The 20,783-nt window shown below is 39.9% G+C and overlaps 1 non-coding gene and 1 pseudogene across 1 annotated transcript; one reads left to right on the forward strand and one right to left on the reverse strand.

The window, feature by feature from the left end:
• The window catches only part of LOC145632202 (uncharacterized), a 124,045-nt pseudogene that overhangs the window by 100,384 nt on the left and 2,878 nt on the right, over positions 1-20,783 (forward strand).
• LOC145565600 (small nucleolar RNA R71) lies at positions 2,894-3,000 on the reverse strand. The gene has a single exon (XR_014095061.1). It is a non-coding gene; the product is annotated as a small nucleolar RNA R71 (small nucleolar RNA).

Here is a 20,783-nt window from a genome sequence, read left to right on the forward strand (position 1 = left end):
CCCTTGAGATCATCAATACTGTACCCAATTGCTCTCTTATGGGTTTGAAGAACCCCTAGAAGCTGGGAAGTTTATAGTTCATCAAGTGCAGTACTGATGATTACAGGGTATAGTTCCTGCTCATCAAGAAAAATATATTTTAAATGAGAAGGGAGAGGTTTTAGTTAAGGTTTCTTTACCTCTGCAGGTTTCGATTCCTGAACTAAATTTACTACCTTCATTGTCTCCTTGGGGTCTAACTCTTTTAGCGAAAGAGCTTTTTCAATAGCATGTACTTCATTACCCCCAGACGCTTGCATTATCTGCAGATAAATTCCCACAAAGAATTTCCTCCAAGAGATTCCTTGCAAGAACCTATGGCAAGCTATCATCACAAATATCATCCATTATATCAATTACATCAATAAGACAACAATTTTCCTCTAACATGGGTTCTTTCAAAACTTTCCCTAAATTAAAAGTAACATTATCATCACCAACAAAAAGGGTTAGTTTACCATTTTTAACATCAATAATGGCTCTTGCAGTATGGAGAAAAGGTCTACCTAATATAATGGGAATTTGTGTATCCTCAGCCATGTTTAAAACAACAAAATCAACAGGGATATAAAATTGACCAACTCTGACAGGGACATCCTCTAAAATACGTAGAGGGTATTTTACAGAACAATCTGCCATTTGCAAAGTTATATTAGTAACTTTTAAATCACCCATATTAAGTTTAGCATAGACAGACGATGCCATAACACTGACACTGGCACCCAAATCAGACACAGCTTTATCAATAAAAACATTCCCTATTTGACAAGGGATAGTAAAACTACCAGGATCCTTTAATTTACGAGGGGATTTATTTTGCAATAAGGAACTACATTCCTCTGTAAAAGCTACAAATTCTACCTCATTAAAGGCCCTTTTCCTAGTTAGAATGTCTTTCATAAATTTAGCATATGCAGGAACCTGAGTGATTAAATCAGTGAAAGGAATTGTTACCTGCAAGTTTTTCACAACCTCCAAGAACTTACCGAATTTTTTATTAAACTTACTCTTCAATTTTCTATTAGGGAATGGTAGTTTGATAACTGGGCTTTGTACATCTCCTCCCGTATCCTGATATTTACCCTGCAAAGAAACATTAGAAGGGTTAGTGTCTTTTTGTAGCCTTGCAGGGTTAGCAGGATTAGCGTTTGGTATAGAGGAATCTGGATCAGGAACTGGTCCATCTTCCTTTGGCATAGGAGGTTTATCATAATGTGAACCACTCCTTACAGTGATTGCATTGGCATGATTTGTGGGATGGATTGGTTCTGATGGTAGAGCTCCCTGTTGACGGGTTTTTAGGGTAGATGAAAGTTGTTCAATTTGTTTATCCATGATTTTATTATGAGCTAAAATTGAATCAATTTGCGCATCCCTACTCTCCATATGCTTTTGCATGTTGGTACGCATTGCTCTAATTTCTGTCATAGCAGGGTCAGAAGATGATGAGGGTTGTGCTTGCTTTTTCTGGCCAGAACTAGGATGGTAATATTTCTACTGTGGTAGAGGTTGTTGTTGTGAAGGTGGAGGGTTTTGTACATTGGTACTCCGGTAAGAAAGATATGGATGGTTCCGGAGACTAGGATTATAAGAGTTGGAATATGGGTTATTTTGCCTATAGGTTTGGAAGGCATTAACTTGTTCCATGGAACTCCTAAAATCTTGCTCTCAATGCCCTACAATTCCACAATTTTCACAAAAAGCTTCATTGTTAGCAACAGCAGAAACATTAGCTACAGAGTTAGGAGTAGTAGTAAGATTATCTAGTTTCTGACAAATAGATTGTAACTGAGCTTGCAAAAAGGATACGGAATCAACATTATGTTTTCCTTTATTTACAACCCTCTCGGATTCCCGTATTGGGAATTGTGTATTGCCATATCTTCGATAACCTGTCCGGCATCGTCCACATTTAAATTCATGAATCTCCCACTAGCTGCAGAATCTAGAACTGATTTATATGAATTTCCAAGTCCATTGTAGAAAGCTTGGATCAATTGCCATTGTGCCAGATTGTGGTGGGGCATTCTCTTTGTAGATCCTTGAACCTCTCCCAAGCCTCATATAAAGTTTCTTCGGCCTCTTGGGCAAAGTTCTGAATAGCACTCCTTAGTACAGCTGTTCTCTCTGCAGGGTAATATTTATTATAAAAATTCAAGGCAAGAGTTTCCCAGTCAGTAATACCAAGTGTAGTTCTATTCAAACCATTAAACCATAATTTAGCTTTGCCATATAATGAAAAGGGAAAAAGAATCTCCCTGATTTGGTCCTGCGTGACCCCGACTTGTCTAATGGTGTTGCAATATTGGCAGAAATTTGCAATGTTAAGATTAGGATCTTCACCCTTAGCTCCACTAAATTGCTTCCTCTCTATCATGGTGATAATTTAGGGCTTGATTTAAAATTGTACTCCATCAAGGGCCTGAGTGAGAGTAAGGTGAGGAAAATCTGTGAGCTTTGGCTGCGAATAGTCACTGAGCTTCTTTTTTACCGCCATCTCTGATTCTGAATCTGAAGGAATTTCTGAGTCACTAGAATCAGTTGTCCGGCTCTAGATGGAGTTCAATTTGAGATCAAGCCCCAATTTATCACTATGATAGAGAGGAAGCAATTCAGTGGAGCTAAGGGTGAAGATCCCAATCTTCACATTGCAGATTTCTGCCAGTATTGTAACACCATTAGACAAGCCGGGGTCACGCAGGACCAAATCAGGGAGATTCTTTTTCCCTTTTCATTATGTGGCAAAGCTAAATTATGGTTTAATGATTTGAATATAACTGCACTTGGTATTATTGACTGGGAAACTCTTGCTTTGAATTTCTATAATAAATATTATCCTGCGGAGAGAACAGCGGTACTAAGGAGTGCTATTCAGAACTTTGCTCAAGAGGCCGATGAAACGCTATATGAGGCTTGGGAGAGGTTCAAGGATCTACAGATAGAATGCCCCCATCACAATCTAGTGCAATGGCAATTGATCCAAGCTTTCTACAATGGACTTGGAAAGTCATCTAAATCAGTTCTAGATTCTGCAGCTAGTGGGAGATTCATGAATTTAAATGTGGACGATGCCGGACAGGTTATCGAAGATATGGCAATACACAATTCCCAATACGGGAATCCAAGAGGGTTTGCAAATAAAGGAAAACATAATGTCGATTCCGTATCCTTTTTGCAAGCTCAATTAACGTCTATTTGTCAAAAATTAGATAATCTTACTACTACTCCTAACTCTGTAGCTAATGTTTCTACTGTTGCTAACAATGAAGCTTTTTGTGAAAATTGTGGAATTGTAGGGCATTGGGAGCAAGATTGTAGGAGTTCCATGGAACAAGTTAATGCCTTTCAAACCTATAAGCAGAATAACCCATATTCCAACTCTTATAATCCTGGTTACCGGAACCATCCATATCTTTCGTACCGGAGTACCAATGTACAAAACCCTCCACCTCCACAACAACCACAACATCAACCCCCACCACGGCAAAAATATTACCATCCAAATTCTGGCCAGAAAAGCCAAGCACCACCCTCATCATCTTTTGACCCTGCCATGACATAAATTAGAACAATGCTTACTAATATGCAAAAGCATATGGAGAGTAGGGATGCGCAAATTGATTCTATTTTAGCCCACAATAAAATCATGGATAATCAAATTGCACAACATTCATCTACCCTACAATCCCTTCAGCAGGGAGCTCTACCATCACAACCTATCCATTTTATGGATCATGCCAATACAATAACTCTAAGGAGTGGTTCACATTATGATGGACCAGTTCCTGATCTAGAGACCACTATACCAAACGCTAATGTTTCTAAGGAGTGGTTCACATTATGATGGACCAGTTCCTGATCTAAGGAGTAGCTACAAACAGATACTAACCCTTCTAATGTTTTTGTGCAGGGTAAATCTCAGGATAAGGGAGGAGATGTGCAGAGCCCGGTTATCAAACTACCGTTCCCTAATAGACAATTGAAGAGTAAGTTTGATAAACAATTTGGTAAGTTCTTAGAGGTTGTGAAAAACCTGCAGGTAACAGTTCCTTTCACTGATTTATTCACTCAGGTTCCTGCATATGCTAAATTTATAAAAGACATTCTGACTAGGAAAAGGGCATTTAATGCAGTAGAAACTGCAGCTTTCACAGAGGAGTGTAGCGCCTTATTGCAAAATAAATCCCCTCCTAAATTAAAGGATCCCGATAGTTTTTCTATCCCTTGTCATATAGGGAATGTTTTTATTGATAAAGCTTTGTGTGATTTGGGTGACAGTGTCAGTGTTATGCCATCGTCTGTCTGTGCTAAACTTAATATGGGAGAATTAAAAGTTACTAATATCACTTTACAAATGGCAGATCGTTCTATAAAATACACCCTAGGTATTTTAGAGGATGTCCCTGTCAGAGTTGGTAAATTTTTTATTCCTGTTGATTTTGTTGTCTTAGACATGGCAGAGGATACACAAATACCCATTATATTAGGTATGCCTTTCCTCCATACTGCAGGAGCCATTATTGATGTGAAAAATGGTAAACTAACCCAATCTGTTGGTGATGATAATGTTACTTTAATTTAGGGAAAGTTTTGAAAGGGCCTATGCTAGAGGAAAATTGTTTTTATATTGATATAATGGACGATATTTGTGATGATAGCTTTCCACAGGTTCTTGCAAGGGATCCCCTGGAGGAAATTCTTTGTGGGAATTTATCTGTAGATAATGCAAGCGTCTGGGGTAATGAAGTACAAGATATTGAAAGAGCTCTTTCCTTAAAAGAGTTAGACCCCAAGGAAACAATGAAGGTAGTAAATTTAGTTTAGGAATCAAAACCTGCAGAGGTCAAGAAACCTGAACTAAAACCTCTCCCTTCTCATTTAAAATATATTTTTCTGGATGAACAGGAACTATACCCCGTGATCATTAGTACTGCACTTAATGACCTACAAACTTCCCAACTTCTAGGGGTTCTTCAAACCCATAAGAAAGCAATTGGGTACAGTATTGATGATCTCAAGGGTATTAGCCCTGATTTTTGTATGCACAGGATACATCTAGAGGATAACTATTAGCCCTGAATTCAACCCCAAAGAAGATTGAATCCTAACATGCAGGAAGTAGTCAAGAAAGAGGTTATGAAATTACTTGATGCAGGTATTATCTATCCTATTTCTGACTCCAAGTGGGTAAGTCCTGTGCAGGTAGTGCCTAAAAAAGGTGGGATGACTGTGATCACTAATGAAATAAATGAATTAATTCCCACTAGAACTGTAACAGGGTGGCGTATGTGTATTGATTATCATAGATTGAATATCGCCACTAAAAAGGACCACTCTCCCCCCCCCCCCTTATAGATCAAATGCTTGAGAGGTTAGCTAACCATAAGTTCTTTTGCTATTTGGATGGGTATTCGGGATTTTTCCAAATTCCGATTCACCCTGAAGATCAGGAAAAGACAACCTTTACATGCCCTTATGGCACTTTTGCATATCGTAGAATGCCCTTTGGTTTATGCAATGCTCCCGCTACCTTTCAACGTTGTATGATGAGCATCTTTTCTGATTTAATAAAGTCTATTATGGAAGTTTTTATGGATGATTTTAGCGTGTATGGTTCTTCATTTGATTCATGTCTAATTAATCTCGCTAAAATTTCAAAACGATGTGAAGAATGCAACTTAGTTCTAAACTAGGAGAAATGTCACTTTATGGTGACAGAGGGAGTAGTTCTTGGTCACATTGTATCTGACAAGGGCATACAAGTAGACAAAGCTAAGATTTCTGTGATTGAGCAATTACCTCCCCCAGCCTTGGGTCATGCGGGGTTTTATCGTCGCTTTATCAAAGATTTTTCAAAAATTGTTAAACCACTGACTCAGCTTTTGCTCAAGGATGCCCCTTTTATTTTTACTGACGAGTGTCTTGAGGCTTTTAACAGGATTAAGCAGTCTTTGATATCGACACCCATCATATGTGCTCCCGATTGGAACCTTCCTTTCGAGATCATGTGTGATGCAAGTGACTTTGCACTAGGAGTCGTGCTCGGACAAAGAAAGGACAAGGTTTTGCATGCTATTTATTATGCAAGCAAAACTTTGGATGAAGCCCAAGTCAACTATGCCACTACGGAGAAGGAGTTTCTTGCTGTTATATATGCTTTAGAAAAATTTAGATCATATCTTGTTGGTTCTAAAGTCATTGTTTTTACTGACCATGCAGCGTTGAAGTACTTGATAGCTAAGGCGGAATCAAAGCCAAGGCTACTCCGATGGGTTCTTTTGATCCAAGATTTTAATATCGAAATAAAAGATAAAAAGGGAGCAGAGAACGTAGTGGCAGACCACTTATCTCGTATCAGGTATGATGAGGGTAAGGATTCTCTTCCTATAGATGATTCTTTCCCTGATGACAATCTATATGCAGTTGTAGAGCAACACCCATGGTATGCTGACTTTGCTAATTATTTAGTGGGTGGTACTCTACCTCCTGAATTGTCCTACCAACAAAAAAAGAAATTCCTTTCTGATGTTAAACATTATTTTTGGGATGATCCTTTTTTGTTTCGTGAGTGTGCAGATGGATTATTTCGCAGGTGTGTTCCCGAATGGGAAGTCCACGGTGTGCTTACTAGTTCACACACCTCACCATATGGAGGACATCATGGCCCCACTAAAACGGTGGCCAAATTAATGAGTCAGGTTTTTATTGGCCTACAATGTTTAAGGATGCTAACACTTTTGTGCAGGCTTGTGACTCTTGCCAGAAGACTGGCAACATCTCGTGACGACATGAGATGCCTCAAACCGGAATTTTAGAAGTTGAAATTTTTTATGTTTGGGGTGTTGATTACATGGGACCGTTCCCTTCTTCAAAAGGGAACCGCTATATACTTGTCGCCGTCGACTATGTATCCAAGAAGGTTGAGGCCATCGCTACTCCTACTAATGATGCCAAGGTGGTCCATAGACTTTTCAAGAAGACCATCTTTCCAAGATTTGGCGTGCCTAGAGCGATAATCAGTGACGGAGGATCTCAATTTCATGAGCGGAAGTTAGACACCCTCCTCAAAAAGTATGGTGTCTACCATAGGACAGGTTTAGCCTACCATCCCCAAACTAGTGGCCAAGTTGAAGTTTCTAACCGTGAGATCAAGGCCATTCTAGAGAAGTTGGTGGCAAAGTCAAGGAAAGATTAGAGTGATAAGTTGGATGACACCCTTTGGGCGTACAGAACTGCGTTTAAGACCCCAATAGGTACTACTCCATATAGACTCATGTACGGTAAAGCATGTCATCTCCCAGTCGAATTAGAATACAAGGCATATTGGGCTATTAAGGAGCTCAATTTGGAAGCCAAATTAGCGGGAGAAAAGAGGTTACTTCAACTTAACCAACTTGATGAATTTAGGTTGACGGCCTATGATAGTGCTCGTGTCTACAAGGAGAAGACAAAGAGATGGCACGACAAGATGATCCTTCCAAGAGAATACAAAGAGGGTGATAAAGTGTTGTTGTTCAACTCTAGACTTAAACTATTCCCAGGAAATTTGAGGTCAAGGTGGTCAGGTCCTTTTACCGTAAAAAGGGCCAATAAATTCGGTTCTATGGAGGTTTTCGATGAACATGGTAACGAGTTCAAGGTTAATGGCCAAAGACTCAAGCTATATCATGAGGGGGCTACGATTGGTGCAGTTGAATTACTTCACCTAAGCGGTTCCGATTCATTTTGAGCTTCAATGTGGTAAGAGGGTCGTGCGGGACCTAGATAAACCAGCGCTTTGCGGAAGGCAACCCGTATTTCTTGCTTTCAAGTCTAGTTTTTCTTTTCTTTTATTTTTTATTATTTTATTTTTAATTTTTTTTAGACAGGTGAGGAGAGTGAAATTTTACCTTTCATAAGTGTTTTTGTACAGGTTTTAGATCATAAAGTAAGAAGTTTTCAAGAGAAACAATTCGAAGAAAAGAGAAGCTCCTGATTGGGTACGGGCCCGATCGGGCAAGGCTCGCCCGATCGGGCGCGCACCTACAGGTTAAAATTGGAGCAAAATACGCCCGATCGGGCAAGGAGCCCTGATCGGGCGCGCAAAATGGATTTTATCGAGCCTAACCTCGCCCGATTGGGCGAGGCACGCCCGATCGGGCACGCAAGGAAGGAAGAAAATCAAGGGTAATTTCTCCCGATCGGGCGAGGCCGCTTGATCGGGCGGAATTTTGGAGAAATCCAGTGCCACAAAAAGAAATATCGGGCAAAGCTCGCCCGATTGGGCGAGCATTTTGGCGATTTCGAGGTTCGAGTTTGCGCCCGATCGGGCGCGCATTTCATATTTCAGAGAAACCCATATTCGCAAGATCGGGCGCGCCTAAATTTCGGAGGTTTTAAACCTCCTTCTCCCCCTTTCTTTTCTTTTTCTTTCTTAGTTCTTCTTCTTTATTCACACTTTATCTCTCTAAAACCTCCATTTTCAAACTTCCAAACTCACTTTCTTTTCAAGATCTTCTCAAATTCATCCATCAAAACCCAAAAAATTTTACGTATTCTTAATCCTCACACTTTCCTCTACATTTTCCACCAACTTTCTCCCACTTTCTCTCAAAATTTCTTAAAACCCTTAGAGAGAGAAAGCTTCAATACCCAAATTTTTCACTACAAATGGCTTCCAAACGATCTAAACAACAAAGGGGTGAAAGTTTGAGGCAACAACAACCGATGGTCGACCCGGAGCTTCAAATACCAGGATGGGAGGAGGTTGTTATCACCTCAACGGAACAACGGGAAAGGATGCTCAACCTCATCCAGAGGCAGGTAATCTCTACTCGTTTTGTTCATCATCCTACATTGTCTAGGCTAGGTCTTGATAAACCCGTAGAGAAATTGTTAAAGGGTATAGGAATGAGTAGTTTCTTCCAAATGCATCATGATACTTATGATTATTTGACATTAGAATTTATTTCTAGTTTCAATGTTATTAAAATGAATGCTTTAATCACTCATGTACAATTCCGATTGCTAAACAATGATGTGCGATTAACTCTAAAAGAATTTGGTAAATTGTTTGAGCTAAAATCGGACAAACCTATCGAACCCTCCCAAGACCACATTGCCTTGGTCTACAAGAGACTCACCGGGGAGGGTTTTCTTAACCTCCAACACGCCAAAGGGACGTGGATTCAACATCCCGTCCCAAAGTTTTGGCAAAGATTTGCCGGCCTCATAATTTTTGGGAGGCATGAACCGGCAAACGTTTGGAGGGATGAACTTGAATTGTTGGCTTCCTTTATGATTCCTAACGCTGAGAAATTAAACATACCACATAGGATAGCCCAACACTTTCAAAGGGCGGCCTATGCGGCCGAATCGGGTAGTTCTAGGGCGCCTATCTACTTTGGGGGTTAGTGACCCATATTGCTGTTAAACACTTAGGATGGAACCCAACCGGGCATAGGAAAGTAGAGGGTTCAACCCTCATGGACCTAGCTTACTTAGGGGGCCTAAACTGGGTGCAACCAATGGGAGGTGAGACTTCGTGGATAGTCCACCGGGAATCGGGTAGGAGAGACCAAGCATTTACACTACTCAACCTCGCCTTGACCAAATTTGAGAAGGGGAAGCCTTCTTACACTTTCGAGATAAACAGTCAAGGCGAGGTTCAAGAACCTCACCTTTCACCACAACCCCACCATTCCCCCCAACACCATTCACCACACTACCAACCACCACCCCAACCCTTCACCTATGGCATGCCCACCTCCTCCGTCGATTATAACATCGACCCCCATGCCCCTTATGACTTTTCGGCTTTTCGGAGATAACTTGACTGTATAGAGAGGGGGCAAGGGAGAGTAGATGGCATGGTGCAAAACCTAGACTCTAGGTTAGGCACTTTGGATAGGCGGGTAGGTGACGTAGAGAGAAACCTCGGGAGGGGTTTATACCCGATGTACGATGACTATGCACGCCGAGGGGCTATTCCCCCCGAGGCATTAGTTCCCGACTGGTTCCAATACCCCCAAGGAGGGTATTCCACCCCCGGAGCTTTTGGTACATATGTGGACTACTCTTTAGTCCATGGATGTGGGGGTGATGCTCCTTTTGGAGGTATGGGGGGAAATGTAGACCCTAACTACTTTGCAGGTGGTTCGGGCTACAGTGGTGCTGGAACGAGCCAGGGTGGTGCCGGCTCGAGTTATGGAGGAGGCTACAAAAGGATGGATGATGATGAGGAGTAGCTTCTCCTAGCTACCCTCCCCAAGTCAATACCCTCCCAAGTCAATGAGGGCATTGCTTGATTTGGCTTGGGGGGAGATTTCTTGTATATATGGTAACTCTTTCTCTCTTTTCTCTATTTATTGCTTTTCTAGTATAGTTTTTATTGCTTTCTAGTGTAGTTTTTATTGCTTTACTTTATGAAAAAATATAAAAAAATTCAAAAATACGTTCCAATGAATTGTAAATCATGCTTCCCTGTGTCCCATACTTGGAAAATATTGTTTTGATTCTTAGTATATGATAATGAGCTTTGTGAATTTATTGATCATGATTTGAAGTTTAATTGTTTTGATTCCTAAGCATGCGTCAATTTTGCCAACTATTTGTGAATATAGTGCTTGACTAGTTGATTTGGTTAGGAATGTGTAATAGTTCCTGGTATGTCAATGAATTTGAGTATTGATTTGCAACTATTAGTAATGTTTATATGACTCAATATTATGCACATTGAGGAGGACGAAGGCATTTGTTCTCTTAGGTAGCCTTCAGACGATATTAGATACATTTGTTCCCTTCTTGTTACCCATGTTGTTGCTTGTGGCCTTTTATTGTTTACTTAGCCACATTACAAGCCTATATGAGCCCCATTGGTTACTAGTCCCAAGCTTGGCAAAATTGAGTTGTTGATTTTTCAAAGATTTAAGGAATATAACTATCTGGCTCTCCAACCCACGACTCACAATATAATAAGGATAACTCCTAGGGTTTCAAAACTGACAAGTAACAAAGACCCAATCACCTACCTACTACCAAATTGTAGATATATAGCATGGTACAAGTCGATAAGACCTGGTATCGCAAACACATACTTAACCCTAGAAAAAAAAAATTCAAAAGAAAAAAAAAGGGATTCAAGTTTGAAAAAAAAAAAGAAAGAAAAAGAATAAGTAGTTCAAAGTTTGTTTTAATTCACTTTATTTCATATTATCATACTTTGTGAGTGAATATATAAGTGTTGTGATTGTGTTGTGTATATGATTGTTTAGTGAATTTTTGTGAAGTTGAGTTGTGATTGGAGATGTTTTGGTCATCACTTGTTGTGACCCTGGGTTTTATTAGGATATGGCTCTTTTAAGCGTGGCTTTACTCTCACATTTTCCTAAATTTATCCTACCCTTTACCCTAGCCTTACATTACAAGCTTTAAAGACCTTCCGAACTTTGTGCATAAGAGTTGTATGAATGTGGAAGTGTTTTTATCAATGCAAGTTATGATTTGACATATTTCGAGTCGACTAGTAGGTTGAGCGTACATTGTTTTAAACACACGAGAGTGTGAGTTGGGAGGGCATTGTTCACAAATAAAGGGGTTGGTTGGAGAGCGATCGAGTACATCTTTTACTCGCCACATAAATGAGAGTTGAGTGTGTGAGAACTAGTCTTGAATTCTATATGCTCATGCGGTTTGCTTTACTTGACAATTGTTGGGGAGGAAGGATGATTAGATGAATGAGATTGATTAACATTGAAGCATGTTCATTAGATTTTCCTTGAATCGTTTGTGCTTGATTTTGTTTATTTGGGATGAAGCATGTTTTATATGTTCATTGATGAGCTCTTTGCTTAGGGACAAGCAAAGGTTTGGCTTGGGGGAGTTTGATATGTCCAATTTATATAGTGTTTTACCCCCTTCCCATGGTCATAATTAGTGGTGTTTTTGGCTCTTTAGAGCCACTTTTATTACTAATTTGTGTTTTCTAGTGTTTTTGTAACTTTGCTTGAGTTTTGTAGGAAATTGCACACTTGGAGCGTTTTCCAGGTTTTTCACGAAGCAACCACGAGCATTAGGAGAACACGACCGTTTTTAAAGCCCAGGACCGGTGAGAGCCGGTGATTAAGGGCTCGGTATGTGATACCGGGGCATATGGATCGAGTATTCAAGACCCGAAGAGGAAATCCGGAATGGGCCGAAGAATCGAGCCCAATCGAAATCCAAGCCTCGAAAAAGAAGTCGGGCCCGATCGGGCAAGCTTGCACCCGATCAGGCGGGCGCGCACAAAGCAGCAGCACCAAGAAGGCGTGCCCGATCGGGTGAGCGTAAGCTCGATCAGGCGCAGCTAGAGCCGTCAAAAGCTGACCCGACCCGAAATACCGACCCTAACCCGACCTATTAACCGACCCGTCTGAACCCGAAAAAAATGGTGACCCGAACCCGACCTAACCCGACCTGAAACCAACCCTAGACCCGAGTTGACACGGGTATTTGAAACCCGAACCCGAACATTAGCCGACCTAGAGACGACCCGACCTGAATTTAACCCGTAAATTATTGACCTGAACCAAACCCGACCTGTATCGAAATTTACCCAAACCCGTTTTAACCCGTCAAAACCCAAATTCAACCCGATCGGTTCCTAACTCGACCTGAATTCAACCCGATATATTCCTAACCCGACCTGCTACAAACCTGACTCGAATTTCAACCCAACCTGTTACAAACCCGACCTGAATCAACCCGACTTGTTATTGAATCAATATGTATAGGTCGTTATCACATGTTGATATTGGAACGGAAATTGAATCCTAACTCTATTCCTTCAATGTTTCACTTTGAATTTTAAGAGGTTAATTTCACAACATGTTTTTAGGGACGAATTTCAAGGATGAAACATGTTTTCTGCAAATTATTGACTTGAACCGAACCCGACTCGAACCCGATAATGACCCGACCTGGAAATGACCCGACTTGATTATAACCTGCAAATAATTGACTTGAACCGAACCCGACTTGAACCCGAGAATGACATGACCTGATTATAACCCGTAAATAATTGACTTGAACCGAACCCGACTCGAACCCGAGAACGACCCTAACTCGTTTAAACCCGTAAGACCCGAATTTAACCCGACCTATTTTTCACCTGACCTGAATGTAACCCGACCTTTTAATAACCCAATCTAAACCCGACCCAAACCTGATAAGATGTATGACCCGACTCAAGCATGACCCAACCCGAACCCGACTCGCATATTTTATGACATTAACCCGTATTGACCCGACCCGAGATGACCCGACTCACACTAACCCGACTCAAACCCGACCCGTTTACCCGAATTGACAGCTCTAGGCACAGCGCGCTAGGAAGGGCGAAGAAAAAAAGGCGGGCCCGATCGGGCGGCCCTTTGCCCGATCGGGCGCGTGTTTTTTAGAGACCTGATTAGTTTTCGTTTAGGATTTGTTTTAGGGATGTTTAAGTACAATTTTTGTACGTAATTTTGATTACCTTCTCTTTTTAGATTTTCTCTCTCTCTACTTAGAATATTTCTCTCTGTTAAATCCTTTCAACTTTGTTCTTAACTCAATTCCTTAATCCAGATTTCTTTTGGTAACAATTTCTTCTCTTTTAATTTTAGTTATTTTATTTAATTCTTTCATTATGTCTTGCTTTATTGATTTGATTAGTTTAGATTTAATTATGCTTGAGTAGTTTTATTTCTAGGGTTTATGGGGATCTAATAAATAATAAGAAGGGGTAAATTCGTGATTGTTGATTATCAATGCTTGATTAATTTCCTATTGATTGATTTAATGCTATGCAATTAGGTTTGACCAGATTTAATTGTATGAGTTTAGCAATATTAATTCGAGATTCGACAGATGAGAATTGATGTTTAGGCTTAGTTTCAATAGGCGGACTAATTTATAAATGGTTAAGTCGAGATTCGAAAGATGAGATTTAATATCGATAAATTAATTCTGTGATTGTAATACGTAGCGAAAGCCCTTTATAATCTGATTGATTGATGCTTGATGATTGCTTATTATGATTTGCCCTGGAATATTGTTTATTAGTGAACCTATGCCCTAGGTTTCCCTTCATTGATTTATACCCTTTTTATTCCCTTCCTACTCTTACTTTTTAGTATTTAATTACCTTTTTACAACAATTTGTTACTTGACAATTTAGATTGCATTTAATTAATTAGGAGTAAATTGACTTGTTTCCCTGTGGTTCGACCCTTCTTCCCTATCTACATAGTTAGAGGATTAAGGTTTTATTTTTGATTAGGTGAATATGACTTGAGCCTGTCAAGTGGGAATTTCTATCCCATCAATGTGGGAGTCATGAAATTCCACAATTTATTTTAAAGCTAAATTAAAATAAATAAGAAAACTAATAATAAATCTACAAGTGGCACTATCATATGTAAAGGGTGGTGAGGACCACATGGAGAGTAAGGGGCCAAACTTGCTCCCACCTCAATACTCTCCTTGTGCTACATGTCCCTCACCCCCACTTGCTTTCCATATGCTCCCACTTTCTCCCCTAGTACACGTCCCTATGGCCCAGCCAAAGCCCGCCAAGAGCCCAACTCGTGCGTGCGCTGCTAGCTGCTGCTAGCATGCGATGCTTGCAGCTGCTAGCTGTGGTGCGCTAGCACGCACCAGCCGGTCGTGCATGGCTCGGCTTGGTGCGCTTGCTAGCCACCTATGCCAGGACATTTTTGCCCCTAGCACTCGGATGCTCGGGGCACTCTGATGCTAGGGGTATTTTGGGAAATATTGGCGATTTATTATTATTTGCGCGTCTCGTCATTCCTTATTTTTGACTCGACTTCCGACGCTCGGTTTCGACGCTCTAAGCTCGAATTTTCGACGTCTAAATATTTAATACTCGGGCGTCGAATTAATTTCTTCTGAATTAATTTGTCGAGTCGGTTCGTTTACTGCAAAGGGTGTGACCCGAAGGGTTCAGTCAAGATTAAGATGTTATATTAATTATGCATTAATATTACTAATCTGAAGCGGCCTCCACCTAGACATTCTGATCACTTGACCTTACTGTATATATTAGCTTTCTAATAATTCTGAACCCACTAACGGAATAGTACACTTATTCGAAGGACACCATTCCTTTCACATAGACACATATATAGCTCTTTCCTCATGCTTATAGCATCAATAAAAATTATATGAACCATAATAAAATTCTTTTCTAATATTCCAAACCAAATTAAACTTTAAGTTTAATTAAACTTGCTCTCTAACATGCCATAAATGAATATGTGGTTCATAAATAATATTCCAAACTATTATTTTCCATTCAATAATCCATCACAAATAAACAATGCTTCACAATTCAATCACCAATAATATCCAAATCATGATTTCCAATCCAAACCTAGCATGATACTACTTGTAATCAACCAAACACATTTAGCAGGCTATTTTGTCAACATAATTATGCTAAGTACGCGAACGTACCTTGTATATGATCTTAGAATTGCCACGATTAGTAAAAATCACTCACTTCGAAGTCTCCTACAATTTAAAATTATAGAAGAGTATTATATCCACTTTCACAAATTTCCAGCAATATATACTATTATAAGACCCCTCATAATTTAATTAAAACATGCTGAAATTATATTTAATTAAAAACTTGCTGTAAATAAGCCTTAAAACACTTTAATCAAAGATCTAAAGCATTATACATCATAACCCTTCAATAATTTGCAAATCAAGACCCTACGGTTTCAAAAATTGGGGCTTTTTACTTAAAAACATAATCTAAAAAAAATTCATTAACATAATACTTATAATCAAACATCAAAATCAAATCCCAAAATTAATAATTAACAATTAGATTTAGGACTAAATTAGTTTTAAGTAATAAAGATTCATTTTTTTTTATATTCGAAAAGGGGGAGAGGGTGCAGCGGCAGCCACCAAGCTGGCTGCCAGCGCCGGTGGCTGCCTGCTGGCGGCGGCGGCCACCTGCTGCCGGTGGTCGGCAGTGGTGGAGGGGGGAAAAGAGCAGCCAAAAAAAAAAGAAAGGGGAGGGGGAAAAAGGAGAAAGAAAAAGAAAGAAAAATAAGGAGAAATGAGAGAGAAGTTTACCTTGGGTTTTCTCCACTCTGAGCAAAGTTTGATTTGCCTCATATGTGGGATATTTATACCCATTCTCTACAAACCCTTTTTCCCTAACTTTCCTCTTTTAATTTTCCTAATCGCATCCCTAATAAAACTTTACTAAATTAAAACTTTCCTTAAATTAAACCCCAACTTAATTAAATTAATTAATTAAATAAACTTTCCTTTTATAAATATTTCCAAACTTATTTTAAATAAAAAATTAAAATACTTTAAATAAAGTGTTTCAATTTAATTAAATACTTCTCAAAATACTTATTTTATTTAAAATACGTATAAAAATACGAGGTATTACACAGACGCCCAAGCCATAACCCCTAAGTATGGCCCTCACAGCATGGTGAAGCGGGAACTGGAGGTGTAGACACCTAAAAATGTCTCCCCAAAACCAAACCCGATGATGAACAACCTTTCACCGCCATTATTGGTCGATTGAATATTTAATTTTTGGAGTGCTTAAATCCATATTTCCATTTCATAAAACCAACCCAACTCCTATCCCATTTCCCTAAACCATAACTTATTTTCCTCTTTTCGTGCCTTTAAACCCAAAATAATTCATTTCGTGTCCTTTAAAATCATTCATTTCGTGTCCTTTTTATAAAAAAAGTTTAGTTCAGTTTATTTTGGTCCATTATCTGGGTTCAATGATTGAATAGTTGGATGGGGCTTTAAAAGAGATTTTCAATGATATAATATAAGCCCAAATCTAAGTTATAACGAATAAGTTATGGCAAAAATATTAAATTGAGCCCATAACCGAACCTAAGCCCACCTTACCTACGACCCAATGATCATGTGGAGAGTCCAAATTATTAAATCTCATTCCTAAACCAATTAGGATTAATTAGATAAGATTAAAGAGTTTGAAATTGAATAAAACTTTTCTTTTTGAAAGTCCTATTTCTATCCGAATTGAAAAAACGTTCAAAAATAGTCAGATATGATTTTCGTGCCTCATATATTTTTTCCAAATTTTATATGGTTAGATATTTCATGAAATTATCTTTCCAATGATATATTATAATATCAATTCCGAGCTATAACTGAAAAGATATGAATAAAATGTCAAACTCTATCCAAAACTGACACCGTCTCACTATTTCGGTCATATCTTTTCTTCTAAAAAATATTTTTATCTGATTCTAATTGAGTTAGAAAGTAGACTTCAAGAGATTTCCAACTATATCTTATTTATCTTATTCCAATATCTGGATCAAAAGATATGATAAAAACAAAAACCGCAAAAACTGCTATCTATCGCAAGAGTTTTATCCGATTCGAATTCTTATCTTTTCTTGATTCTAAGACTCCTCTTTTTTCTCAATAAATAGAGGTCATATCTCCCCTTTTTCAATCATCAACAAGCTTGATCATCAAATAATTCTCTTCTCCCTCTTTAGCCTAAACACTAGTCTCCCCATTCTTTCACTATTCCTTCCTTTTTAAGCACTCCAAGGAGTCCATACAATAGCCGAAGTTCTATACTTAAACCAAGGCGTGAAAGTTATAATTAACTGAGGGTTTGGACCAAATTAAATATAAATTTATTTTATTTAATTTTCATTTGATTTATATTTTTTTATTGAAGTTACTAACAATTTATTCATGATGTAGCAATTTAAAGGAACGCTTGGAATGTGAGTAATTAATTAATTTAATTACTTATTTTATTTTTATATTGCTATTATCATGATTAGGTTATTTTATATTTTATTTGACTAACAATTTATTGTTAAATTGCTTCCAATATTATTATTTATTCTATTATTATTTATTGATCACCATAATGCACGTTTAAAGAGAATATGTAATTGAAAATCACGCCTAATAAGATAATTTGGACGACCGGTTTAGGTTCCTTTTTAATCTTGTTATTAATTCAAGTGATCACAAATATTTAGAATAATGTGTTGCATAAAATTTAACCAATTTAGCATAATAATAAATTGGAGCAAATTGAATCTTTGTTTGTATGCCTTTGAGATCGCATGAATCACTTTTCTCTATAAGAATTGAGTAGAGGCCAATACGGGCGAATGTGACTCCATGACTCACTTTGTACCATCATCCCCGATCCTCCTTTCGTGGTTCCGAACCATATGGAGTTAGTAATCTCATGGATTATGAATGGGGTGTAACCTTCACGGGTTAATCTTTGTTGCCTTTCGTTGTCCCTTAATCGTGGTTGCCTTAAATGATCCGTGAACGGTTTACAAGTTCCTTAAAAACTTGTTGGCGGCTCCCTACTTTCCTTGTCCCTAATCGTATATGTGAATTCCCACTTCCTAAGAGTGCCAAGAATATTCACACATGCTTTAACGTAGGTGCACTTCGAGCGACGCCTACAGGAGGCCTGCCAAGAATTCCTCCTCATAGCATCCAAAGTAGGCATTTGCATTCTCCGGGTCATCTTTCCAAGAGATGGTGCCTAGCTCAGGCGGCACCCGGATAGTATATCCATTTCCCAGGGGCCGCTTCTTTACAAAGCCTTCTATGCCCTTTAGCATTATCCGCCTGTCTTTAGCGGAGATGTGGATGTTAAAGGGATCATCCTTTGCCTCCCATTTTTTCCTCTCCTTGGATCCAATATCCTCAAGCGGGAAAAGAGGGGCATCACTATTGTTTCGGGTGTTTTTTGGATTTCCTCAGATACTGGTCACGCTCTCCTGGCAACGAGACGGTCCGACTGGCAAAACAACGAATATTCCGGTTGTCGGAATATTCGCCTCCGACGATCAAGTTAGTGATCGGAAACGGAAAAGGCTAGAGAGAGAAAGTAGAGAGAAGTTGGAGCTATTAATGCTCTTTTTGTTGTAATGTCTTAATCCACCCCTCCCATCATAAATGATTGGGGTATTTATAGGGGTGAGACTCGTGCCCCATTCTAGGGTTTGTACCCTAGAATTGCGTGACATGATTGGCTGCGCAATCAATGAATGCCACGTTTTACTTTGGGGGTGCCGCTTTGCGGCTTTCAATGATATCTCTCGGGATTTGGGCCCTGACGTTATTAGGCCTCTTTTGCGTGCTAATTTCAGGGGAACACATGCCCTAAACACGTGGCATCTTCCTGTAATGACACGTGTCACCCTCTAACTAGGCCACGTGTCGCTACGAAATTGGCATGAGCCTTTGAGTGCTCTTAAGCTGGACGCGTGGCATCTTCCCATAATGACACGTGTCACCCTATAACTTGGCCACGTGTCGGTACGGGACTGGTCCACGTATATGGGGTACTTTTACCCTCAACATTTGCCCCTCGGAGGGGGTGGCTCGTACGCTTACAGGCCGACTCCTCTAACCTCAAATAGCCTTGGGGCGTACGGGTGCATTAGGATTTTGACAGGCGGCTTTTGTCCGCCTGAAAATTTAAAGCGAACGCCCATCTTTACGGATGGCGCGGACAATGGTAGGTCGACTCGTTTTTGGAATTCCGGCCGTCTTGCCATTGAGGAGGGAGCTTTAGCTCCGTTTTCTTATCCGTTTATTTTCGGACGTGCTGTTATTAGGTCGTCTTCTTTTTCGCCTATTCTAATAGCGTTTGTCCTTTGCCCCTTCAAATTCTAGGTTAAACTTTCAAATTATAACCGTTCAACTTTTTAGGCGGGAAAGATGAATTTACCATCTTACCCCCATAAATTTTGCCTATATATACGAAGGGTTTGACCTCATTTTCACACTTTGGAACTTTGCATTTTCTCGAGAGAAGTCAGAGCTTCTAGAGAGAGAAAGTGTCATTTTCTTTGAATCTTCAAGAGCTCTGCCATGCCATTGAGTTTTCCGAGCACATCCTTTGAGTTTTCCGGTCAACCTTCAAGACTTTCAAGTTTTCTACACGTACAGAGGTAGGCCGCCTGTTTTCTTTTCCTTGCATTTTTATTTCTTTGTTCTTCATTTTAAAATCTGGCTCAACACTCGGCTTCGTCCGTTTCTCCTCATGAGGCCAGCCGTTCGCCTGGGACTGAGGAGTCTAGAGTGGACGGAGACGAGTTGTCTCCTTCGTGGAGTGGGTCCATTTCTAGTGCATACCAACTCACTTCCACCCATTCTTCTCTGTCCCTGCAGTCGAACATGGCAAGAACAATGCAGACGTACGATCGTCATGCGGCCAGAAATCCAGACGGTAGTCTGGTGAACCCTAGGCTTCCTTATGAACCTAACAACCCTAACTTAGAAACGCCTTCTACTACTCCTACGACCGCTTCCACGGGCACTCACTGCTTGGCCGTGGAAGTAACTTCTTCTTTTGAGGAGCGCCAAAGAACTCAGGGCGCTTCTGCTGCGGGGGGAACGTCCGGGCGAACTTCGGGATTAATGTTCCCCCAATATGCCAAATCGGTCATGGATGGGGCCGAGTTGCTACTCTGTGAAGGACCTCCTTCCTCTTCTCGGACGGACGCTGATCCGTCCGTCCCCACTCCCTCAGAACTCTATCTCCGATATGGCAGGTTGGACAGACCAAGGACTAGGGTCTCAATTAATGAACCGTCCGACCTGCCTCCTTGCAGAGCTCCTCCTACTTGAAGTCAGGCGGCCGGTGCTAAGGACAAGGGCAAAAGGCCCCTAATTCATGAAGACACCACCTCTTCCTGGGGCGGCCG

The sequence above is a fragment of the Chenopodium album genome, chromosome 1 (assembly GCF_948465745.1).
Source record: "Chenopodium album chromosome 1, dcCheAlbu1.1, whole genome shotgun sequence".
NCBI classification, from domain to species: domain Eukaryota; kingdom Viridiplantae; phylum Streptophyta; class Magnoliopsida; order Caryophyllales; family Amaranthaceae; genus Chenopodium; species Chenopodium album.